The sequence below is a fragment of the Carettochelys insculpta genome, chromosome 15 (genome assembly GCF_033958435.1).
Source record: "Carettochelys insculpta isolate YL-2023 chromosome 15, ASM3395843v1, whole genome shotgun sequence".
NCBI classification, from domain to species: domain Eukaryota; kingdom Metazoa; phylum Chordata; order Testudines; family Carettochelyidae; genus Carettochelys; species Carettochelys insculpta.
Genome location: NC_134151.1, coordinates 30409794 through 30436793, shown reverse-complemented (window position 1 = coordinate 30436793; position 27000 = coordinate 30409794). Strand labels below are relative to the sequence as shown.

Genomic DNA, 27000 nt, shown 5'->3' with positions numbered 1-27000 from the left:
CAAGTCTGAAAGCTTTAGTTCAAGTCCTTAACTCTTTGTGGTATAAAGTGTAGTTGTGTAAACATTTATGTTGTGGTGTATGTGTATGTGTCATGGAGTTTTGTTCACATTAATTGTTTTGCTAACACGTGTTTGTGTCTTGTTATGGAGTTTTGTTCAATGTTGTCTGTCTGTTTGTTTGTTTGTCCTGCTGGTGCATCCATAAGGAGGGGACGCCTTCCGATATGGACACCTTTCACTATAGGAATAAAAGATCTAAATCCCTTTAGTGATACTTAAAATGGTAATATCCAATAAAATGTCACTCTGGAAAATAAGCATGTGATTTGAGGTTAAGAGTAAGTGAGTAAGTCCTTAACTCTAAAGGGTTTGGAGAAAATTCAGAGTGACTAACTTGCAGAGTTTAGAAAGAACTAAGCATATTTGTAAATGGAATATTCCAATATGCAACCTGCCACCCCAAAGGGGGTAGAAAAGTATTCTTTTGTCTTTCAGAAACACAGAGAAAAGCTGGTAGTTACTGAAGAACAACCTAAACATCATGAATCTCTTTTTAAAATGAAGAATGTGGTTTTGTATTTTATGTTTGTGCTTATCTTATTAATAGCATTATCAAATTGTCGATGTTGGTAAGCTAAAATATATATGGGCTTATGAAAACAACATGGTCTGCATATTGCTGCCTTATTAAATGCCTTGGCTGGCACAGCAGCTAAAGCTGCAGACCTTTCCCCCCCTTGGGCCGCTTCACTGCTTCCCATTTTTATAGATTCCCAGTCTCCTATTGTAACCCTTATTGATATTGCACTATTTTAAGATCAGGCCCTAAATTTAGAAGAAACTATTTAGAGACTGGATGAATGCCTTTTGCATCCTGAACACCTTTGGTGCTCCCCGGACGGCCGCCTGGTTGCACCCAAGGTCCTTCTCCTTTATTTTGCGTGCATGCACCACAGCCTGACTCATGTAAGCGAAGCAGGGAAATAATTATTGCTGTTCAAGCAAATTGGTTTGCTTCTAAATTCTCCTAAGTAGCCCAAACTATTGTCTGGCTTGCCCTGTCTGCCAAGCCCACGATATGGGCAAATCTGTAAAGACAGTTTTGGCAACCAGATTTCTGCCTTTAGGACTGTTCTTGAAGTTATAAATGAGCTTCATTCAGCTACCCAAATGTAAATCTTTTAAAAGTTGTGCTGGTTATTGTTTGTTTGTTCTCGGGATGGGTAGAGGAATGTCCATGCTGGAAAGCTGATACTGCATAGAACTCCACCTTAATTAAGGAACCCCTATGGAAGGTGGGAATGCCTAGTGAGTACCACCAGGCCACCCAGCAACCCCTAAGTAGAGGGCATGCGTTAGCCCAGCAAAAGAATAACACCCCGGCTGCACAGCTAAATAACCTGGCAGATGCAGCAGCCCAGATCTCTGCCACCCAAGTAAATTGGAAACGTTTGTATCTATGGCTATAAGAGACCCTGGGGCATACAGGGAGTGATGAGCTGGTATGGCAAGCACATTTCAGGGGGTGGCCTATCACCCACCAACAGGCTAGAGACCTGTTGCAAGCCTGTACTATCTGTGCTATAAACTTGAAAACACACAGCTGAAGGACAGCGATTTGCCAGACTAAGAGATGGGAAAACACTATGGGCAGCCTGGCAGGTTAATTACATTGGTCCACTTCCTACTACCAGGCACAGGTGTAAGCACCTCTTGACTGGAATGGAAGTTGTTTCAGAAATTGGTTTGCATACCCTGCCCCATTGGCAACAGGACTGTTCACAATTATGGGACTAAACTGCTTAACAGCAATTGTCCCAGCACCCCATGAAATCCAGTCTGACAACAGCTCACATTTTAAAAACAAACCCCCTATCCAACAGCATAGTCAAGCGCTGGAATGGGCTATTAAAAAGCCACTTGAGGCCCACGGCTGGCACTTGGGAAAACAGGCTGGATAAGGTGGTACAGCGACTGAACAACCGACAGACCCCTACGGGCAGTCCAATCAGCAGAGGATTTTTCCCTATTGGGAGAAATTTCTCAACTTCGGCTGTGCCACTCAAGGACTCCAAATCTAATCCTGGAGATACTGTTGTAATTAAACACCCTAGCCTGGGAACACAGACTCATGTACTGCACTCTCACAAAGGTGGGGGTGTAGACTGCTTTAGACTCTAAAAGGGAACCAATAACCATTACCAAGGCTTGGATCACATCCAAGACCGGCTGACCTTGTGTTTTCTCTCCAGAAAAGAAGGAACCACCTGGAATGCACATTTCCCTGGGAGGAAGCAAGGCAATGGCCACCTGTAACATCAGTACACACCAAAGAATTTTAATGTATATAATATATGCATGTTGCTAGATGCCATATTAATATTAATAGACTTTTAGTAATTGTTATAGATCTAGTTGTGTTGTAGCTATTTTTAACTCAGATGACAGCATTGCACCTGAACTTTTCCTCATCTTCCTGACTACCTTGCTGACTTTTGCCACGCTCCAGGAAAACCCTGATCTCAACAGTCTTCAAAAATTGTCCATTGAAGCAGAGGCTGAACTTAAATGGGTGGAACAACAAATCCACTCAGCGCAATTACAACGCGTGCAGCCAACGCAGCCGGTTATATTGTTAGTTTTTCCCACTCCTCACAGTTCGTCAGGAGTTTTGGCCCAACAAGATGCTATATTAGAATGGATTTTTTTTTTTTTTTTTGCCAAGCAAGGTGGCAAAAACTTTATCCACCTATTTGAATAAGATTGCTGACATAATCTATCGAGGCCGCTTCCGCTGTAAACAGCTCACAGGATGGGACCCTCATTCGATTACAGTCCCTCTCACCTCAAATCAGGTTAACCAAAGCTTTGAGAACAATATGCAATGGCAAATTAGCCTGTCTAATTATGTGGGAGAAATTGGTAATCATTATCCTCACGCCAAGCTGTTTGCCTTTCTTAAAAGGACCCCGTTTATTTTATCTACCATAGTCAGGCACCAACCCCTTGTTAATGCTGCAACATTTTTTACTGATGCTAGTGGGCCTGGCAAGGCCGGTTATACCGGCCCAATTACCAAGGTATGGCAAACCCCTTATAATTCCGTATAAAAGGCTGAACTTGCTGCTGTTATGCAGCTGCTTATTGATTATTTGCACCCTGTCAATATAGTCACTGATTCCCAATATGTTGAATTTACTGTCCGACAGATAGAAACAGCTACCATTTTATCTTGTTTTGAATTGCATGAAATGTTTTTGCAATTGCAATCCCTTGTTAGATTTTGCATGCACCCTATCTTTATTATACATGTTCGTGCTCATTCTGGCCTACCGGGACCAATAGCTGCAGGAAACCAGAGCATTGATCAGCTATTGGTAGGCACCACCCAGCAAGCAAAGGATTACCATTCCTTAACTCACATTAACACATCTGGCTTGACTCGTAAGTTTCACATTACCAAAAGTCAAGCGCAGCAAATAGTGGCCCAGTGCCCCACATATGGGCCCATTACTGCCCCTACCTTTTCCCCGGGAGTAAATCCCCGTGGACTCAATGCAAATGACTTGTGGCAGATGGATGTTACACACATCCCCTCTTTTGGGAAATTAAGCTTTGTACATGCATCCATTGACACGTATTCTGGATTTTTATGGGCCACCCCGCTAGCAGGGGAGACCACAAATCATGTAATTCAGCATTTATTAGAGACGTTCAATATTTTGGGCGTCCCCAAACACGTTAAAACAGATAATGGACCTGCTTACACCTCACAGCGGTTTGCCGCATTTTTAACACAATGGGCCATTCAGCATACCACAGGTATTCCTTATAACCCTCAGGGTCAAGCAATTATTGAAAGGGCCCATAGAACACTTAAAAACATGCTAGAAAAACAAAAAGGGGGAGTATGGACATCACATTTAGGAAAAATAACACCCAGACAGCAATTACATATGGCTCTCTTTACTCTTAATTTTTTAAATATTTCCACAATAAATGATGTGTGCGCTGCAGAAAAACATTGGTCTATTAGCAAAAGAAGGAACCTGAATCAACCCATATACTGGAAAAATGATGAAGGACAGTGGGTCCCAGGAACGGTTAGGATCTGGGGCAGAGGGTTTGCTTGTATCTTTACAGATCTTGGAGAAACACACTGGGTACCGGCTCGACACATCAAGCCAAGATATGACAACCCCCAAGCGAGTGAGGATGGCGCCCCTGTTTGATATCGTTCCCCCCGTGGAAGAAATGAGAGCGCTGAACGTGGGAGAACGCGTTCGAACCCCACTGGCTCGAACGCGTCGGACAACCCCACCTACCTGGGGACAGATCAAGAAACTTTCTCAAGAAGCCGAGAAGGATGTATTTACTAAAAGCACGGACTGAAGTATGGATTCCTGTTCGAATGCCTCGGTCTTGGCAGCGATCTCCTGAGATGTATCTTATCAACCAAGCCCTGAGCAGAATTTTTAAAAGAGCCAAACGATTTGTTGGTCTGCTAATTGCCGTGATTATGGGACTTATTGCCGTCACCGCCACAGCAGCAGTAGCTGGAGCGGCTTTACATCAAACGATTCAAACCACCGAGTTCATACAAGAATGGCATGCTAATACAGATGGACTTTGGACTTCTCAACGCCAAGTTGATAGCCAGCTAGCCTCTCAAATGGCTGATCTCCAACAGGCTGTCATAATGCTTGGCGATTAAATAGTTAGCCTGTAGAAATAACTAAGAATGCAATGTGATTGGAATGTATCTTCTTACTGTGTTACCCCTTTACCTTATAATGATACCCACTTTCCGTGGGCAAATGTGAAAAAACACTTGCTGGGTCAAGGAAATTTGTCAATTGAAATACAACATCTGCAGAACCAAATCTTTACCACTTTTGATAAAAAATTAGAACTACTCTCTGGATCGAAATTGTTGGACGGCCTAGTGGATGGCCTGAGTTCTCTGAATCCACTCAAACATATTAAGCTGTTAGGGGGCTCAGCGCTAGTATTGTTAGGCCTGATTTTGATTCTTTTGCTTTTGCTTTGTGTTATTTGGAGGAGAAGCAGAAACCTATCCTCCAATTGCAAGCAGCAAGCTGCTGTTTTTTTTTCTGATGTTGCATAGAGTAGCTAGAAAACAAAAAGGGGGAGATGAAGGAGTTTTGCCTTCTCCCTCCTACATGTTTCCCAGGCCTGGCTTGGCTCTTGGCATCTAGACGGAACACCTGCTCTCGTGTAGGCAAGCCGCCGGGAGCTGTGTTGTTTTGATTAGGTGTTTTTGAGAGTCCATGTTCAAGGACTGGGAGGATTGATGTGGCTTTTTTAGAGATAGAAGTGCTGAGCCAGTTATTGTAGCTGATTGTAGCTGACTGCTTTTCTCATAATAATGTGCTCTCACTTGGTTATAAAAGCTGTGAGAATAATAAACTCAGGGCCTTCAGACTATAGAACTGTTGGCCCCCTGCTGTCTATGTTCGTCTTTGTCTTTCATCCTTCGCGGTATCACACCTCTGGGACCTGTCACTAAAAAGAAATACAACACAGCAGGACGGGTTTCTCCACGTTTATGGGATTATTAAGAGAAGACTCCATTTTGTTCAGATTCTTCACTCAAAAGGGCCGCATTAGCACTTTAAATGGCTATGCATGGCCATCTCTGCCTGCCTGTCCAAGTACTCCGCACACTTCCCTCCCCAGTCAGCGGCTGGTTCAGGAGCAAGCACTTCTTCTCCCTTTGAAGCTTTCTTGGGCCTTTTTCTTTTCCTCATGCACACTCAGAGGCTCATAGCCAAAGCCGTCCTGTCCATAGGATGAGGTGGGGCAGCTGTCCCAGGCCACGTGCTTTCCTTGGCCCCACAGTGGCCACCCCAGCCGTCCTATGGATGGTGGGGAGAGGATTATTGGGTTTGTAAATTGCTGATTACCTGGGGCAGGGAGTGGTGGTGGGGCAGGCAGTGGCATCTGCAGGGGATCACCTCCCCTTGCCCTCTCTCCTCTCCAGCACTCACAACGTGGCGCTCCATCATGCCCTCATGGTCCTCTGAGCCCCACTTCTCCATGGGTGGCTGAGAGGCCTCCAGCCTCCCATGGAGAAGCAAAGCTCAGTGGGCTGGGAGGGTACAGTGGAGCAAGGCATGGTGACAGCAGGGGGAATTGGGAGGAAGGTTGGGGGGAGGTGACCTCCTGCAGTTGTCACTGCTTTCCACTGCCTACCCCTACCCCTACCCCAGAGTATCCCCAGTCAGGCTGGCCAAGAAGGCAGTTGGAGCAGAGTGGGGGCAGAGTGGGGAAGGAGCATGGCATGCTGTATATGGGGGGGGGTTCCCTGGGGCACTGAGGGGAGTAGCCTGGGTCCCCATCCCCACCCCTTGGGACTGCCCTGCCTATAGCAGTGTGAGACTTTTTTGGCACTTGTGGATAAGTCTCTAGGGCTACGTCTATAGTTATGGGAAGGTCAACACACTGGTGGTCGATCTTGCAGGGTTTGATTTAGTGTGCCAACTACGGACATGCCAAACTGAACTCTCAGGGCACCGCCATCAATCCTGGAATTCCTGGCAGTCACGAGGAGTAAGGGAAGTCAATGGGAGAGTCAACGTTCCACTGTGTGGACAGCTGCAAACATTGATTTTAGGTAAGTTGACTCCATTTCGTATAGTAGTAGTAGTAGGCATCCTTCAGTCTGCATAGACTATGGATCGCGCCCTTTATAGTTTCAGTTGAGGACTTCATTTACAGTGTCTATTGTGATGATGAAGACCCACACGAGAGTGACAGTCCTTGCTGCATCTCTTGCAGATGTAGTGGGTGTCTGGCAAGTCCTTAGTGCGCTTTCTGTGCGCTCGCTTCTCCTCTGCTAGCTGTCTGATCCTCACCTCGCCCTTCTGAAGGCCCTTGTGTAACCCCTGCCTCCATCTGTTGCGGTCGTCTGCTAGTTCTTTCCAGTTGTCCAGCTTGATGTCTACCTCTCTGAGGTCTCTCTTGCAGATATCATTGTAGCGCAACTGGGGGTGTCCAGGAGGTCTTTTGCCAGAGGCTAGCTCACCATACAGAATGTCTTTTGGAATCCTTCCATCGTTCATCCTGTGGACGTGGCCAAGCCAGAGGAGCCGACGCTGCCTGAGGAGGGTGTGCATGGTTGGGATTCCAGCTTGCTCGAGGATGGCAGTGTTGGTCACACTTCCATGATATTCCAAGGATGCGCCTGAGGCAGCGCAAGTGGAAGACATTCAGCCTCTTTTCCTGGCGGGCATACAGGGTCCAAGTCTCGCTGCCATAAAGGAGGGTGCTGAGGATGCAGGCTCTGTAGACTTGCATTTTGGTGTGAGTGTACAGCTTGTTGTTATTCCACACTCTCTTGCTGAGTCTGGACAGAGTTGTGGCCGCTTTTCCGATCCTCCTATTTAGCTCAGTGTCCAACGACAGGGTGTCAGTGATGGTGGACCCGAGGTAAACGAACTCGTGGACGACCTCTAACGTATAGTTGTCAATGCTGATTGATGGGGATTCAGCAACATCCTGACCAAGTACGTTTGTCTTCTTTAGGCTGATGGTAAGCCCAAAGTCCTTGCATGCTTTGGAGAACTGATCCAGCAGTTTTTGAAGCTGGTCTTCTGTGTGAGACACTACAGCAGCATCGTCTGCAAACAGCATGTTTCTGACGAGGACTTCCCGCACCTTAGACTTCGCTTTCAGCCTTGCAAGATTAAACAGTTTCCCATCAGATCTTGTGTGCAGCAAGATGCCCTCTGTTGAAGATCCAAAGGCATGCTTCAGGAGGAGCGCGAAGAAGATCCCGAACAAAGTCGGAGCAAGCATGCATCCTTGTTTAACGCCGCTCCTGATTCTGAAAGCATCCAATAATGCGCCGTCATATTGGATGGTTCCTCTCATGTCTTCGTGGAACGACTGGATCATCTTGAGTAACCGTGGAGGACAGCCTATCTTGTGGAGCAGTTTGAACAGACCATCCCTGCTGACCAAGTCAAAGGCCTTGGTCAGGTCGATGATTGATTTTACCTCCTAGTCTAGACCCGGCCTAGAGCTTACTGGTCACAAAGCTAAAGTGCAGAACTCATCTACAGAACACTGAAGAGGTTCAACAAACATTAAGGAAGTATTTTTACAAGGAAGCTTGCATTAGATTTTAAAAGCAGTGGCTCTACCTAGTAAGTTGACAGTGTGACACCATCAAGCTAATACACATAGGGTGTGTCTACACTAGGAACTAACTTTGAAGTTAACTTCAGAGTTTAACTACGAAGTAGAGCACTACTCCATTCCTGGGAATGGAGTAAGGACTTGGAAGCTGAGCTCCCCACTTCAAAGTTAACGTCAAAGTAACGGAAGGTGCATGTAGATTCTCTGCTGGCTACTTCAAAGAAGTGCCTAACTCTTAAGCTAACTTTGAAGTTAGTTCCTAGTGTAGACACGCCCCTATGGGTATTAGCTTGATAGTTTAACTTCAAAGTAGAGTGTATGTGGATGTTCAACTTCAAAGTTGCTTACTTCAAAGCAGTTGGTCAGCTGATAGGAATAAGGGGATTTTGATGTTTGCTGGGTCCTTTCGAAAAGGACCCCCAGGTAGATGAGCCACGTGCAAGCAAAAGTGCCGTAGCGAGCAGCATGCTAATGATGCGCTAAATATTCATTTCTCCAATGTGGCCATTAGTGTGGCTATTTCGAAGTTTTGGCCAAGTGTAGACATGGCCAAAGTGAAATAAACCAGATGGGAAACTTCCAATCTTTCATAGACTCTACTTCCTGTCCCAGCCACCTCATTCAGGTTGTATAATTATAGCAAGTCACCTAAAAGGGTATGTGAAATGGGAAGCCCACCTGAACAAGCAAGAAGATTCTCATTGTAGACAGAGAGCCAAAATCTTCTTTGACTTATAACCCAATGCTATTTCAATTAGCTTGCCACTGGTCTAATGACAGAATTTGACTCCTGTTCAGAGACACAAGAAAGGGAAAGTAATTCGAAGCTGAGGTCTATCTCAGTCTTGTTATTCTGTGGCTTTGCATTATATAGAGGTATGTCTCCAACCCTAAGATTTTTATGGGTAAAATACACTGCCAGCTGCCAAGATTTATGTTGTAAGTATCACAAGAATCTCAACAGCAGCCTGATCTAATTTTCAGAATTACTACCCTCAAGAGGACAAGTTTTAGGAATCTAACAGCCCACAGTGAATAGAGTGATCCAGGAAGTGATTCAATATTTCTTCATTATCAAAGACCCCAACCAATTCTGCAATAAGAGCAGGGCCAAACTCAGGAGTTTATAGAGCTACAATGGTACATTGTGGATGCTTAGACAGTAGGTTAGTTCCTGGGTAAGGCAGATTGTGTAGGTTGCCACATTACTCTGCCAGTCTTTCAGAAAGGCAAACAAACCCCATGGTCTTCAAAGCATGGGGGATTTTCCTTCATGTAAAGGGTATTCTGACAATTATATATCAGGTCTGCAATTCAGCACTAAATCTGCTATCAGCTTTAGACATTTACCACAGTTGCAAGTCATGGAGTAAACACAGATGTTAAAATCAGAGGATGTGTAGGAAGTTATTAAATCTACAAACCCAAACAAACATTAACCACCATAACGTCTCACTCTCCCACAAAAAAAGACTGCACATAGTTTATGGGGAAATGACGCACACAACCATCTCTAAATCAGGGACACACCCTTGTAAAAACAGAGCCCTCCAGATGTCAGCGGAACTGAAAAAAATAAAAGGAGGGAAAAAAAGCCCCTCATACTTGCACCACCAGATTACAACATATTTAGAATCCATTATAATATTACAGTGATATAATTTACTGCTGGAATTCTAGCACTGCATAGAGGTATGTACCATTATAATGCTTTGTGACAGCTTCCATGTCCTCATCAGTTATCACTTAATAGAGTCCTCTCCCAATGTACCAAATAAATACAACAGATTACACTAAGAATTCACATCTATCACCTCTTCCCAATGCAATAGGTTGCCTGTGCTATCGTCAGGTATATCTGATCATTTAAAATAGTATAACTGGGCCTATATAGGAAATACAAAATATTATACAGTTTCTCAGTCTTAAAAATTTAAAACATGGCTATCCATTTGTAATTTGATTCCTACTCATTCCATCATAACTTCGAGTCCCAGACTATTCTTAATAAACGCTTGTGCCAGAAGAATTCTACAGGGAACACCCATTCATTTACTGGAATGAGCGTTCTACGTTGATCTTGGGGAGTTTCTTGGATTGCTTGTTCGTGAAGCATTTTGTCAGCTGCTATGAGGCATGCTGGTTTCTAATGGAAAATTAATGCAGCCTTCTGCCACTTCAGGAACAGGAGGGAATCAAAGCTCCCCCCATCCTCCTGGAAATGATGGACTGTCATCAACCAGCTTTGTAAACGAGACCTTGCATATGTGCTATGTCACTTGTATCTGATGAAGTGGGGTTTCGCCCAGGAAAGCTTGTGCCCAAATAAGTGGGCAAGGGTGGGAAAGCCCTGTGGCTTGTCTGCATCAGGCCCAGGGTTCCCCTCCATAGAATCTGGCTGGCATGGTGGAGGGTTTGAAGCCCTGAGCCTCCTGGGGTGGATTAGGCAAGCGGTGGTCTGGATTCAGACCGTGGGTGCTGCAGGGCTCTGCTGTTACAAGCTACTGTTCCCTGCACAGGGAGGAGGAGCAGCAGCAAACTTGGCAGCCTGACCAGAGGCTTCATATTGCTGCCCTGACTGGCTGGATTTCTGGCCAATCAGAGCAGCAGAGGGCAGTGCCTGGGAGCAGAAGGAGGGCCAGCAGAGCCCGCTGCACCTGGGGGTGTTGCGGAGGTAAGCTGCACCCGTTACCCATATCCTTTGGCTGCTCCTGCACCCCACTCCCATCTGAGTTTTGTTTTCCAAACCAGGTAGTGATGGAGATGCCAGTGAGGTCATAAACCGAGCCATGAAGTCTGGCCTGAGAGGAGTAGCGAGCATGCCAAGGATAGCTTGGGAGTTGAAGAAGTAAATGGGCATTCTGTGCTTTGATGCCTTCATGGTTTTACAATTGGATTTGCTTTGAATGGAAAGGTAGAATGCTAGTAAAACAGTGTTGTGTTAGACTTGTAAAAACATTTATTGGGCCCTTCACAATAAAAATGCTTATTGACAGCAGAAGTGGATTATTAATCCTAGTTTTCACAGCCAGTTGCTGTTTACAGGTTGCTAGGGACCATCTAGTCTGGCCTATCTAAACACACACCACAGAACTTTTGCAGCTTCCCCCACCAGCCACTGGAGCACATGAGGCCTCTCTCTTAAATTATAAATCCCTCTAGGATAGTGGTTCCCAGACAGCTGTACTTTGTGAACCCTTGAGTGTCCTGATTCATCTCTGGAGAGTACGAGGGAGAAATTGCATAATAGTTATTTTTAGTGCTTTATTTATTGCATTTTCACCATAGGCTACTTGGACAAAAGCTTTAACAACTTACCACAAAGTTTTTATATAAAATGCAACAGTCAGTCTTTTTGAAGATGGGCCAGGGAGAACACAGATACATGGAGTTGCTGGTGTAAAACTCTCACTTCCAATCACCATACATTATGGATTCAGTTGTCCAGCACCAGGCCTGTTGTCTGAGTTTAGAACCTGGAGGTGGATGGTGTTTCTGGTTACATACATCACACTAACTGTACCTCTATGGGGTAGTGAAATATGGAAAGAAGGCTAAAGATACTTGAGTGTTCTTAATGCTACCTACCAGCGTAAGTAGGATAGGTCTATGCAGGCAGCTGGTAGATCTGCAGGGAGCCTGCAATAAGAAAAATTTGGGAATCTCTATTCTAGTACCAGATATCTTCTCCCTGTGCAGGGTCTTTTAGTCAGTGATCCTGTTGCCTATTCACTTTCTCTTCACCATGCCAAGCAGATTGAGCTTAAGTTTCTCATTGTAAGAGGTGTTTTCCAGGCTTCTAGTCATACCTGTGGCTTTCTCCAGGGTGAAAGTAACAAATTTATTACAAGTACTGTCCTATTTCACACTGGGGGCTCAGGGCAGGGGAAGTTGCAATATGACAGTACTTGTAAGACATTGAAGTATGGATTGTAGTGTGTGTAGGTGGGCATGCTTAGGGCAGACATTTGGGGTGTGGGGGCAGGTATGAGTCAGGGCAGGAAGCTGGGGGTGAGCATGGGAGAGCCCTGGGGCTTGCTTACCTCCTGCTGCCAAAGGTCTGTGCCATCAAGGGAATTACTGAGCATGCTCAGTGCACCCTAGTTAGCAAATATCTACAGCAAGCAATTTTCAACAATACCCCCCAGATAATATTGCTTCCCCATTCCCGCTTGGTATTCCTGTTGCTCATGAGAGGATCACATCAGCCCTTTCAGCTACCATATTTCACTGGAAACTCATATTCACTTTGGTTGTTTGTCACAACCCCTAAGTCCTTTTCAGGGTCATTGCCTGCCACAATATGGCCCTCCATCCTGTAGGACAACCCTACATTTTTTCTAGATGTCTGACCTTGCACTGAGCTGTATGAAAATGAATGTTGTTCAAGTGAGTTCGCTTACCAGCCAATCTAGATTTAAGCTGTCCTGATGTACCACTCCAACCATTAGGTCATATTGCAAGCTTCATCTGCAGTATGATTTGATTTTAACAAATAGGGAGGAACTGATTGAGAATCTGAAAGTGGAAGGCAGGTTGGGTGGAAGTGATCATGAAATCACAGCGTTCACAATTTTAAAGGAAGAGTAGAAGGGAGAACAGCAAAATAGAGACAATGGATTTCAGGAAGGCCGATTTTGGTAAACTCAGAGAGTGGGTAGATAGGGTCCCATGGGAAGCAAGGCTGAGGGGGAAAACCAACAGAGGAGACTTGGCAGTTTCAATGGGACATTATTAAGGGCCCAAAAAACCAAGCTATTCCTCTGCTTAGGAAAGCTAGAAAATATGGCAAAAGACCACCTTGGCTTAAGCAGGAGATCATGTGTGATCGCAAAATAAAAAAGGAATCATAAAAATGGAAACTAGGACAAATTACAAAGGATGAATATAGGCAAACACAGGAATTCAGGGGCAAAATTAGAAAGACAAAAGGCACAAAATGAGCTCAAATTAGCTACAAGCATAAAGGGAAACAAGAAGGCTTTTTATAAATACATTAAAAGCAAGAGGAAGACCAAGGATAGGGTAGGCCCACTGCTCAGTGAGAAGAGAGAAACAGTAACAGGAAGCTTGGAAATGGCAGAGATTCTTAATGACTTCTTTGTTTTGGTCTTCACTGAGAAGTCTGAGGAAGGAATGTCTAACATAGTGAATGCTAGTGGGAAAGGGGTAGGTTTAGAAGATAAAATAAAAAAAAAAAAACAAAGTTAAAAATCACTTAGGAAAGTTAGATGTCTGCAAGTCACCAGGGCCTGATGAAATGCATTCTAGAATACTCAAGGAGCTGATGGAGGAGGTGGCTGAGCCATTAGCTATCATCTTTGGAAAAAATCATGGGAGACAGGAGAGATTCCAGAAGACTGGAAAAAGGCAAAGAGTGCCCATCTATAAAAAGGGGAAAAAGAAAAATGCAGGAAACTACAGACCAGTCAGTTTAACTTCTGTGCCAGGAAAGATAATGGAACAAGTAATTAAGGAAATCTGCAAACACTTGGAAGGTGGTAAGCTGATAGGGAACAGCTAGCATGGATTTGCTAAGAACAAATCATGTCAAACCAAACCAATCCGATAGCTTTCTTTGATAGGATAACGAGCCTTGTGGCTAAGGGAGAAGTGGTGGATGTGGTATACCTAAATTTTAGTAAGGCATTTGATACAGTCTCATATGATATTCTTATCAATAAACTAGACAAATACAACTTAGATGGGGCTACTGTAAGGTGGGTGCAAAACTGGCTGGATAACTGTACTCAGTAGTTCTGAATGGTTCTCAATCCTGCTGGAAAGGTATAACAAGTGGGGTTCCGCAAAGGTCTGTATTGGGACCGATTCTGTTCAGTATCTTCATCAACTATTTAGATATTGGCATAGACAGTACGCTTATTAAGTTTGCAGATGATACCAAGCTAGGAGGGGTTGCAACTGCTTTGGAGGATAGGGTCAAAATTCAACATGATCTGAACAAATGGGAGAAATGGTCTGAAGTGAACAGGATGAAGTTTAATAAAGACCAAGGCAAAGTGCTCCACTTAGGAAGGAACGATCAGTTTCACACATACAGAATGGGGAGAGACTGTCTAGGAACGACTACAGCAGAAAGGGATCTAGGGATTATAGTGGACCACAAGCTAAATGAGAGTCAACAGTGTGATGCTGTTGCAAAAAAAGCAAACATGATTCTGGGATGCATTAACAGGTGTGTTGTGAACGAGACATGAGAAGTCATTCTTCCGCTCTACTCTGCACTGGTTAGGCCCCAATTGGAGTATTGTGTCCAGTTCTGGGCATCGCATTTCAAGAAAGACGTGGAGAAATTGGAAAGGGTCCAGAAAAGAGCAACAAGAATGATTAAAGGTCTAGAGAACATGACCTATGAAGAAAGGCTGAAAGAACTGGGCTTTTTTAATTTGGAAAAAAGAAGATGAAGGGGGAACATGTCAGCAGTTTTCAGGTATGTAAAAGGTTGTCACAAGGAGAAGGGAGAAAACTTGTTCTTCTTGGCCTCTGAAGATACAGCAAGCAGCCATAGGCTTAAACTGCAGCAAGGGAGGTTTAGGTTGGGCATTAAGAAAAGAGTTCCTAACTGTCAGGGTGGTCAAACACTGGAATAAGTTGCCTAGGGAGGTTGTGGAATCTCCATCTCTGGAGATATTTAAGAACAGGTTAGATACATGTTTGTCAGGGATGGTCTAGACAGTACTTGGTCCTGCCATGAAGGCAGTGGGCTGGACACGATGACCTCTCAAGGTCCCTTCCAGTCCTAGCATTTTATGATTCTATGCTCATCCAGATGTTGATAAAATTGGGCAGACAACTGGTCCCAATGCAGCTCTAGAAAAACCCCACCTAGCTGATTCCTCATGAACAATTTTCATCTGAGTTCTGTGATGTTGTTAGTTCTATTGGTAAATAAATTAGCAACCACATGTAAATCATTTTGTATCTCTAACTTATGCATATTACATAACCTTTATGCAGCACAGCTGTGCTTTGAAAAAAATCTGTGAGGGAGTTAGTAATTTCCTTAATACACAGTAAGCTTAATGGGAAATATCTCCTTGTAATCATGCCTCTCACCAACAGAGCCCCTTCACTTTTCCATTTGCAGCCTAGGGCCCCCTTCAGTTGCTCTGTTGCCACAAGGCCTGTTATATGTGGCCTAGTCCTGTGGCCAGGCTGCAGCTCAGTCAGTTGCCCTTCCAGGGTAAATTAAAGGTCCCAAATAGGAAACCCCAAAGACTAATGGCTTTGAGTCCAGCCATGCTAAGGAGAGTACTTTGCGTTTGTCCTTATTAAACGTCATCCTACTTAACTCGAATCATTTCGAATTCTGACCCTATCTTCCAAAGCACTTGCAACCCCTTCCAGTTTGGTATCATTTGCAAACTTTATAAGCAGTCTTTGTGTCATTATCTGCATTGTTGATGAAGATAGTGAAGAGAACCCGTCCCAAAACTTGACCCCTGAAGAACCAGACTTGTTATATCCTTCCTGGACCAGAAAGCCTCAACAGCAGAGCTTGCAGGCAGTTGGCAGGAGAACTGGTCTGGTGGGCCAACAGTCCGTGGTACTGGCAGCTGAGAGCAGAGCCACTGGCAGCCTGGGAACTGTGGAACACAGTGGCCTGGCCAGGAGTAGGACTGGCAGCTAGGTGGAAAGACTGGCCAGGAGACCATCGGTCCCCTGAAAGAGCCCAGAAGCCTAACCTCCCCTGGTCTGGCAAACTCTGGTCTTGAGGGTGCCAAACTAGGGAGACCCAACCTGTAAAAGAGTGCTGGATTATGAAATGGTCAAAGAGCAGTGTAAATAACCCCACTAAAGTTTGCGAGTTGGGAGGAGAGAGAAGAGATAACCCTTACATAAAAAAAAAAAACCTAACCATGCAGAATATCATTCGAATTACCTATCATTAGTGTTAAAAAGCTATAAGGGCTGAGAGCTTGGCAATAAAAAGAGAAGAGCTTGTGAAAAGTTAGGAAAGTGTTCTGATTCCCCAGGCAGTGAAAACGGGAACAAAATATTCAGAAAGTCCAGTGTCAAGAGCCAAACTCTGATCCAACACAGCTGTAACTGCATACCGAAGATGGGGAGAGACAACAATCCTCTCATTTCTTTTCTTATCAGTCCTAATATTTTTATGGCCTGAGCACATATTTGTATTTCCTTTCAGACATGTATGTATGCAGCTTTCATGCAGACATGTATGTATGCAGCTTTCATGCAAAGATTGGCTTCCTTTGCTAGCAGCAACAAGACCATTTGTACCCAAGCATTAATGGCACAATGTGCTAAATGGCACACTGCTGAAATTTCTGAGCTGTCTTATTACATAATGGAGAAAACTGACATGATTTAAGTCTATTTATCTCAGTTTAACAAAGGGAATTTGTGTTTGCATTTCAAGTTTAAAGAGCAAAGATTCTTCAATTTTTAATTCGGTTACAGAAACATCAGCCAAAATGTTGACTTGGGAACATGTACACAGACACTTGGTGCAGAGAGAAACTGAAAGGAAGTTCCATTAACTTCAGTGGGAGCAGGAAAGTGGCCACTCCACACAAGCACATGCCCTGCCACAGTGGACTAAGTGCTGGGGTTATCTACATGGGAGGTGGGCAATGTAGCCAAGGGAAGGCGCTAACTGCCCAAAACTGCCTACTTTCTCCAGCCGCCCTGGAGTGCTGGGCATGTAGTGGGGCAACCTGGCCATCTGGCCACCAGGCACAGTGGCCAGCCAGGAGGGGTAAGAGCATGCCACCCACTGGGACAGGGGACACTAAGCCATATGAGGATGGGGCAGTAACCTAGGGAGCTGGACTTGGCTCCATGGGTGGTGGGGGAGGGCAGGGTAGGTTGCAGAAGGGGCAGGGCTGGGACTTGCCTTCCCCAGCTGGGTCCTCACCCACTGCCCATGGTTATCAATGGATGGCTTCTCATTGCTACGGCATGCAATGAAGCCCTCAATCTTCAATAGTCCATGTGGCTGTCCCACAAGTACTCTCTGCAGGGGAGAAGAAATATCATTTGCATAGATGAAGGTGCACTGGCTCTGACCCTGGCTGCACCCTTAAAAATAAACTTTTCACTGAGCCATAGTTTTTACAGTGCAAATATCTGCACGTACAAAGCCCCAGCGCATACAAAGGCCACCTTAAAAATTGGTAGTTTTGTTTTATAACTCTACAAGATGATCTCACTATTTGCAGAGTCTTAGGGTATGTGTACAGTAGTGGCCAGATGAATAGGCAGCGACCCATCCAACCAGAATTGATTTATCAAGTCTAGCATAGACTTGACGAATCAACCACCAATCCTCTTGCATTGATTCTGGTACTCTACCATAATAAGAAGCATAAGGGGGAATCTCAACAGGAGAGCAATGGCAGTCAATGCACTGCAGTGAAAACATGGCAGTAAGTAGAGCTAAGTACATCAACTTCCGCTACATTATTCAAGTAGCTGAAGGTGCTTACCTTAGGCTGATCTCCTCCCATGGTGCAGACCAGCCCTCAGTGACCCTCGATAAGCACTAGGAAATGCTGCAAGTGCCAAACTCACCTTTGCTATTTATTGAAGACCAAATTGGCAAATATTAAACAGTAATAACGTATGAGGTCTCTGCCTCTGATTCTCTGTCTGCCAGGACAGACTGATTCTGAAACTACAATGCACTGCAACCCCCTTCTAACAGCAAAAAATTGTTACATAACCCTGAAAAGAGGGACTACAGCTTGAGCCTGAGTTCCAATACCCAGGTGGGGGCAGGAACATGAGGTCTCCAGCTCCAGGTAAGAGCTGTAACTTCAGCCCCACCTCCCAGGGCTTCAGCCTTTAGATTTGGGAGTCAGCCATGGTTGGGGGCAACTTGGTATTTGGTTTCAAGCCCCTGCCCCAGCGAGTCTAACGCCAGTCTTGGTGATCCCATTGAAACAGGGTGGTGATTGCAATCCACTTTTGGGTCCCAGCCCACAATCTGAGAGCAGCGGCTAATCTACACCAGTGGGAACTGATATACACTGGTGCTGCATGAAGCAGGTCCAAGGGGCTACATGCCCCCCAAATGCTGCAGGCAGCAGGAGCAAGGGGCCAGAGCCTCTGGGTGGCCTGGGATACTAGTGATGGTAAGGCTGGAACCCCCAGCAGGTGTCTGGCTCCCCCATATACACAGGCAGCAGCAAGGGGAAGTGGAGCAATGCAGTTCTTCTCCCCAGCTGCTGGCTGCTTCCTGCTGGTGAGTGTGGGGGGTGGCTCCACCTCTTCCCCAGATGACACATCTGGCAGCCAGGGAGAAGAGCTGTATTGCTCTGCTTCCCCCAACAGCTGCTAGTGAGTGCAGGAGGGACCACATCCAGGGCCAGGGCCATCTCACTCAAGGGAGAGGGTTGGGGGTGGGGGAGGTTGGGCAGGAGCAGGGAAAGGCAGGACCTGGGGCAGGGGAGGTGTTGTCCCAGCCCTCCCCCAGGTGGCATGGGGAAGAGTCATGTGGGGAGGGCAGTCCAGTTGCCATGCACCTGGTTACCAAGGATGGGGGGGTACCAATCATGTGACTGCCCCACCCATCCTTGGTAACCAGGCACACTGGTTGGCACAGGCAGTAGTTAACAGCATGATGTGCCTCAAGTAGGAAATGGAAGTTTTCTGAGTGACCAGGACACACCCATTTTCAGCTGAATAAAAGCTGTGACAGCAAAGCAAGGCGGGCCGCCCAACAGAGATACACGCCCTTTCCCAGCTGTAGCCCTGGGGCTCCTCGGGGTTGCTCCTCTGGGACAGAGCCGTGGTGCCATTTGGCAGCAAAGCTCCTCAAAACCTCCCAGTGTGCAATGGTTGTCAGCCGTCTCACAAACGAAGTAGCTCCCGAGAGAGAGGATTAAAGAAACGCCATACTTCCCACCAGCACAGCAGTGTCAGACTCCTCTCAGCTGTACGACAATGCTAAACACATCGCTGGAAGTGCTGCTGGAACTTTGCTTGTATCAAAGAACATCTTCTCACCTGGCCCTCTCCACCTTGGCATAGTCTCATAGTAGGAGATTAACCTGAGCCAATGAGGCCTGTGCCCAGGGCCCACAGCGATTGCCATGCCAAGAGGCAGAATGATATGCAGTGGGTGAACCACTGGCTTGGGGAGCTTACCCCTGAACCCCATGACTTCCACCTCAGGCCCTGACCCATAGGAGTCCATCTCCAGCCCCACTGTGGCCACTGCCCCAGCCAGCACCCCCCACCACAGAGCAACAGAAGACTGGGCAGCATCCATACAAGCTTATGAGGGCCATCTGTCCTCGGCCCTGTCCCTTCTGCGAGTGCAGGACCGCCCCCCCCCCCACTTCACCCAGGGGCCTGCAGAGGCTGTTGGTTCTGCTAGGCCCCAGCCCACCCTCCCCACCATGTTGGCAGCATGACTCTAGCCCCTTGGCCCCAGAGCAAGAGGTAGCTGAGCAGGGGAAGGCGGGGGTTGGGGGGAATCCAGTCCCATCCACTTCCCTGTACTCCAGCCGAGAGACCCAAGGGAGGAAGGGAGCTGGCAGGGCTTTTGCCCCTGCCCCACAGTAGTAACCTTTCCCTGAGCCTCTTCACCCACCACTACCCTCTGGTACCTTGTGGCAGGTGTCGCCCAGCCCAGCCCAGCCCAGCCCCCTCTCAGCCCTCCAGCCTCCTTCTTTCTGAGCACCACTCTCCCTCTTCTGCAGCCTGTGGAAACCCTTTTGTAGGGAGCCTGGAGACCTTAACTGGTCACAGGTGCTTGATTGCAATCTGTTGCTGGCTGACTCCTGACAAGCCCCAACTGTCTATCCAGCCTGCAGGACTACACCCTCTGGGAACATAGAAGGGGAACAAAAGGAGTTCCCAAATAGAACCCAAAATGTTCACCCTCTGTCAGGACCTTGTCAGCTGCAGCTTCTGATCTGCCACAATACCACTAGGTCGATTTTAGGGAGCACTAAGGTTGATATTTTAACATTGTTGAAAGCGACTCGGCTTAGCATCAAGTTTGAATTTAAAAGTTTGAATTAAGGGTAGTGCGGAAATGCCATGTCTTTAAATTCACTTCATTAGCCCCCAGAGGTGTCCTCTATGTATCCCACAATGCCCCATGGTTATCCACTCTAGCCGCTTTCATCTCTGCTGCTCTCCAGAGCTACGTCTACACATGAATGCTACATCAAAATAGCTTATTTCGATGTAGCGACATCGAAATAAGCTATTTTGATGAATAACGTCTGTACGTCCTCCAGGGCTGGTGCTGTCGACATTCAACGTCGACGTTGGGCAGCACTACATCGAAGTAGGTGCTGCAGGGGAGCATCTATACACCAAAGTGGCCCACATCGAAATAAGGGTGCCAGGAACAGCTGCAGACAGGGTCACAGGGCGGACTCAACAGCAAACCGCTCCCTTAAAGGGCCCCTCCCAGACACACTTGCACTAAACAGCACAAGATCCACAGAGCCAACAACTGGTTGCAGATCCTGTGCATGCAGCATGGATCCCTAGCTGCAGCAGCAGCAGCCAGAAGCCCTGGGCTAAGGGCTGCTGCACAGTGACCATAGAGCCCCACAGGGGCTGGAGAGAGCGTCTCTCAACCCCTCAGCTGATGGCCGCCATGGCAGACCCTGCTATTTCGATGTTGCGGGGACGCAGATCGGCTACACGTGCCCTATTTCGACGTTCAATTTCGAAGTAGGGCGCTATTCCCATCTCCTCATGAGGTCTCGCCGCCTTATGTCGATTTCAACTTCAAAATAGCGCTCGCCACGTGTAGATGTGGCAGGCGCTATTTCGAAGTTGGCGCGGCTACTTCGAAGTAGCTGGCACGTGTAGACGTGGCTCAGGTGTGCAGGAATTAGATAATAGGAAGCCCGTGAGTTTGAATTCAGCACCAGGAAGCCCGTGGCAGCTAACCTCTGGGGTCATGCTTGTCTGAGAGGCTGAGAAACTTCTTTTTTTATTATCAGCGCAGTTAGCACATCTACCCATTAAAAATAGCTGCAACATGGAGTTCACAGTTCTCTTTCCCTCTGTAAGCTGAGCATTTGGATTTTCTTGGCAGTGCTGTTGCCAGCCTCCACCCCACCGCACCACATGGCAGCTAGGCTGTGGGGGGTCGTACTTGTACAAGAGGCTGAGAAACTTTTCTGAGGTTTACATGTATACAGGGGCAGCCCCTGCCCCACCCTCCTCCTCCATATGCAGCATGCAGTTGGGGTCTTTCCTGCATCCACTGACATCACGTGGCTAGCCCCCAACCCAACAGGACTTGTCTGCAGTGCAGCTATGCTGCCAGACAGTGCCACATCCTGGCTAGTGCAGTGAGGGCTGCAAAGACGGGAAAGATTTTCAGTGGCTTGCTGTCACTGGGGGGTGAGAGGCAGTTCGGGCTTGCTCTTGCCAGGGCACTGCTGCAAAGATTTCAGGGACTTGCTTCCACCAGTGGGGAAGGGACCATTTCAACTGGCCCTTCAAACAACCACCCCTCACCCCACGACACCCCCCAATGGGATGTGGGGGGACCAGATAAGGCAGTTCCAAGCCTGGAGTGCTAGTTGGCTTATCAGGTAGAAGCCATACCATTCTGTCCAGGCAGGGGTGCTTTCAGTGGGGGGTAAGCGGCTGACGAGCCAGCTGAGATCACACAGACACCTGGGTGATCCCAGGGCAGAGTCATTCATGCATGTGGAAATCTGACGCTCTCCATCCCCCGTGTTGGATGCATCTGTGTAGTGAGGTGGGAAGCCAAAAATCCTGCATCACAAATTGTCTTTTTTCCTCAACTTTACTTATCCTTCTCTTTCTTCAAGCTCTGCCCTGTTCCTGCAATATTTTCAGGGGTGATGTTCTGTATTCAAGGGTTGGGGGACAGCAGGGAAGTGGCTGGAGCGCCAATTGAGATGACACAGACACCTGAGTGATCCCAGGTCAGTATGACAGACTCCCTGCTGAGCACACTACACCTTCTGAAGCCAGCCTATTTGGTTTTCCTTCCCCTGGGATTCCCTACTTTTACTTCTTTCAAGCTGAAAAAATGGCCATTTGCTTTCCACAGGAAGAATGAGGGGAATGCCCTGTGGGAAGATGACATCACACACCCACAACCATTTGTGGGGCATTTTTTCCCCATACTGCACCAGCAAAAATATCCAGAATGTTACGGGGCTGAGGGAACTGTGGGATAGGTTCCCACACTGCACTGCTGCAACAGTCAACGTTTGATGATTGAGTGTGGCAGCAATAAGTCAACTTTGTGGGAACTTCATGGGCAGATGAGTATAGTCAAATTGGAATTTATAAAATCCAGCATTATAAAATAGATCTTAGTAAAATCGAATTTACATCATAGTGTTGACATAGCCTAAGAGAGCTAGCTAAGAACTTCTGGGCTGACGATTTTATTCAGCTGAACACACCAACTTGCTGAAAGCAGGTTTTTGGAAGGAACACAGCTGTTTGAATGAAGCTTTCATTAGAAACGTTTCTCAGGTCCAGGATGGAGTTTGGGAGAAGGGAGGTGAGAGGGAGGCATACACCGCAGATTAGTCAATAGCCTGGTTACTTAAGGAACTTGGCTAGTTTGGAAGACATAGACCGAGGTTCCCTTTCTGCTTTGCTTGAGTGGACTTGAAGTTCTGCCTCCTACGTGCCAGCCAGGAGGGAACCCAAACAGCTGGGCTAGTCCAAGGTGCTCCTTTTCCTTCTGTTTTTATTCACATCTCTCCCCCCTCAAAAAGGTTTTGCTTTGTTCTGCATTGGATCAAAATGTATTTCTTGGTTATTAGCCAGCCCTACTCAATCTCTATCTTAAAGCCAATAGGGTTGGAGTAGATGGTATTGTTTTAAGCAGAGTGAAGCACACAAATAATTGCAACACTGGAAGGGTCAAAGTTAATTCCTTTTTCTAACAGTGACTGATTCTGTTGAGCGTCAGAGACGTGACCTCACGACTGACTGCTCTGGGAGGGGTCCCTTAACTCTGAATCATGAAACATTTAGGAATGTTGCTAAGATACATTATCTAGTGATTGTAAGAGATTATGTACTACGAGTATTTTAAAGGGGGATGACACACAGCAGAACTGCACTTGAGGAGTTACGCAAACTGGCAAAAAAACACACACCCTACAGTTGAAGCAATCTTGGCTGCTTATCCCCAAGGCCGGGTCTGCTAGCACACAAAACACACAGCTTCATAGGACACCATGAAATCTGGGGCACCACATTGTCCTAAATTTCGCAGTGCCCTGTGAAGCTGTGTATGCAGCATTGGGAATTCTGGTGGTGAGCCCACTCCCCTGGTTGACACCCACTCTAGGCTGTGCCCAGCAGGGCTATCACTAGGGGACTGTGGGGCCCAGGGCACCCTCCTCCCATCCCCACTCCACCCATTCCTCAATGTCCCCACCCAGTTCCACCCAGCTCTGCCTCTGCCTGCCCCTGCTCTGCCCACTGCATCTTTTCTCCCACCACTCCTCCCATGAGTGCCACAGCCCAAGGGATAAGTGGAGGGTCAGGCCTTCCCCCTCACTCACCAGCAGCAGCCAGAAGCAGAATGACCTGGCCCCAGCCTACTCCTCTCCCAGCTCTCAGACACATTGCTCTACGTATTTCCTGCTGCCAGGAAAAAGTGCGGATCATGCTGTGCGTTACAGAGGATTGTCCCTAGCTGTTCTGGTGCCCTACTCAGCTCCCCGTGGAGGGGGCAGCTCCATGGGAGACACTTGCTCCTTTGGCAGGCAGGGTCAGAGCTGCAGGGGGCAGGAGCAGGGCAGCCAGACAAGGGGGCAGAAGGGGTCAGACCCTCCTATGCACACACCTAGTGGCAACAGAACAGCTGAGAAGGGCTGGTTCTAGGTCAGGGGTGTCCAATCTTTTTTCATCAGGGGCCGCATGGCAATTTTTTTTACATGTTCTAGGGGGCTGAACACAAAGTAGCCCCGAACCACCCCCTCCAGGCTTAAACCCCTTGCAGCACCAAAATGCACCCCCCACTGCTAGCCCCCCGCCTTAAAACTCCCCACAGCCCCAAACTGTCCCCTGTCCTCCCCCCGGCTTAACTCCCGCCACAGCCCCAAACTGCTCTGAGGGTGGCGTGGCCTGAGATCAGCACGAGCTTCCTCCCTCTGCACTCCCTGGAAGCAGCCCAGTGCTGACTGTGAGTGCAGGGTGGGTGTGACATCTGGGGGTGCATGTGGCCCCCCCCGCCCATGTACCACCTATGGGTCACATATGTTAGGTCCACTACCTATGCCTCCTTCTGATGCTTCCCTGAACACAGCTGCATTGACATTGGCACCAACCTGAAGGCCGCCTTGTTCCCCCATCAGCTTCAATCACCACATTTCTTCACAGCGAAAGTTCTCCTAGTGTTTAAATGATGACAGATATTGCATCAAAGAGCTAAGAATGTCTTGTCTTGCTTGTAATGACAGCCATTGTCATTGTGTAACAGAGTCCTGTGGGTGGACTGGGGCAGAGGGCTGCCTGGAACCGGAATAGGTCTGACTTCAGTAAGTCCTTTGAAGGGTAAATTGAAGTCTGTCTTTCTTGACTATAATTGAAAGGATCAGAGGTCTCCTCTGCCTCATTCAAAACATTTCTGCTGCTACTTAACAAAGAAGCGGAGGAAAACAAGCTCGGGATGATCTTAGGTCACTAGGTGTTTTCTCTTGTAACTTGTCAGCTAGCATGGCCAGGGAGGTAACTTGGCTCAGGGTCAGGTTTTGGAGCCTGCCTGACTTTCCTGAAACAAACCCCACCCCACTGGCTGCACCACACGTATTGTTGCTGAGGGAGTGAGGAGTAGTTTGTTTTTTTTTTTTAAGGGAGGATTCACTGAAAAGAGGGAGGAAAAGAAAACAAGAACAGCTGGCAGATTGAGAAAACCACCGCCAATCACGGCCACTGTAGCTCAGTGTGTGAGTCTGGAGTTATACGGAGAGCCATTACGACAACCTGCTTTTCCCAGTGTGAGCTGCAGGTGCTTTGATTAACCGGTATTAACCTTTGATTAACCTGTCTTGTGTATTGCTTCAAGCATGTGTAACCCACCCATCTACTGAGTGTGGTTTTCTGTCCAATGGAGTAGCACCTAGCCCACTTCAAGAGAGAAAAAATGAGTCTCCTCTATAGTCTCAGGCTACATCTACACTAGCTTGGAAGATTGGCCGACTCAGGGTTGATTGTCCAGGGTTCGATTTCACGTGTCTGGTTGGGACATGCAAAATCAACCCTTACACTCCTCGCGAGATGCCAGGAGTAACAGGGAGGTCAAGGGAAACACTCTCCCATCAACCTTCTTCAATAAGGAAGGCCAACAAAGCTGAGTGCAAATATATCAATTCTAGCTATACAGCTGCCATGGCTAGAAGTGCGTATCTGCAGTCGACTTACTTTGCCTAGTGTAGACATATCCTTAGCTGAGAGCCAGCTAGCTCTTAGCTTCTGCAGTAGAAGCTCATGCACTAAGCTCCACAGCTCCCAGGTCTGAGTCTGCTTCTGGGTGGTTACACACGCTCTTGACTGGATCCAGGTGCCTACCTGATTGCACTACAGCAGCCCCTGCCTTGGTCACTCAGGGAACATGTAAATAACTGGCCTCAGCCTGCCACACCTTTGCCATGGGACAAAGGGGTGCTCAAGATAATACCATAAAGAGCTGCTGCAAAAATCAATGATGACATTGAGCGATCTTTGATGTTAAAGGGACCTGATAGTCAGAGGATGAGACTCATCTCATCTTCTGAGACTCATATCAGAGAGGTAGTCAGGTTAGTCTGTATCTTGAAAAACAACAAGTAGTCCTGTGGCACCTTATAGACTAATATCTTATATCTTAATATCTTTATCTGTTAGTCTATAAGGTGCCACAGGACTTCTTGCTGTTTCTGAGACTCAAACACCTTTAATGCAATTCAAATTGGGCACCTAAAAATGGAAACACCCAAAAAACTACTAATCACTTTGGTAAGCTCAGGCTGTAATGGCTGCCCCGTCCTAGAGTCATAAGGACAGTGCCGGTAGGTGGAGTCCTGACTCCACTCCATACAGCATGTGTGTACCCTTACACCATTCTGCTGTGCAGCTCAGTAACGCCAATAACAAAACCAATGTTAGCCTTAACTTTCTTCCTGAGCTGGGTTTCACTCCAGGTCCTTCCCTGCCCTGAGAGGGGATCCAATCTCTGGTTTGTGCCGACTCCAACTGGCAGCATGATGCAGCAAGAATTACATTCCACCCTCATGCAAGATAGATAATAGATTAAGATCTCAAAAGATAAGCCATGCATCCTGATGCAGAACTGTAGATCCAGAAAGCATAACATGAATCTCTCCAGCAGTCAGGAAAATGGAATCTCTGTAGCCCATACTCTTGGAGGGGACCCAGCTTGATTCTGACGTACACTTCTGCATTCAGAATCCAAAAACAAGTTGCAAGTATTAAATAAGCCATACTGATAGGAGAGATTGTGCACTTGTGTGGTTCTTTCACAGTTTTGTTACCTTCTTGCTGTAGCTGGATAGATTCTCTCCTGTCCTGTGAAACATGCTCACCCAGCTTTGCTGACTCTGCAATGGAAACTGAGGGGTTAATAGTCATGAGCTGATCTTTCATATTTCAGCGGGTGTTGTGTCTCTGGTTTTGCTGAGCTGACATTTGCCCAGAGACCTCCAATATTGTGCAAGATGGTGCAGTTGTGATTCCCTTTGGTGAAGGGTTTCACAGCTATCATTTCCAAATATTACTTCCCTCTTTATGGTTACCTCCATTTGTTTTAGTTCAGTTCTCTCTACAGAGACTTCTATGATCCCATCTCACAGGCAATCTCTGAGTCAGATGTCT

General features: G+C 46.9%; 2 long non-coding RNA genes across 2 annotated transcripts in view; both read right to left on the bottom strand.

Moving 5' to 3' along the window:
- Positions 1-27000, bottom strand: part of LOC142021164 (uncharacterized) — a 52596-nt gene that overhangs the window by 18961 nt on the left and 6635 nt on the right. The gene's annotated exons all lie outside the window — the stretch shown is intronic.
- On the bottom strand, positions 22567-26688 carry LOC142021163 (uncharacterized). The gene is made up of 3 exons (XR_012647604.1): positions 26661-26688; positions 24459-24521; positions 22567-22905 (listed from the first exon to the last, which is right to left on the bottom strand). It is a non-coding gene; the product is annotated as an uncharacterized LOC142021163 (long non-coding RNA).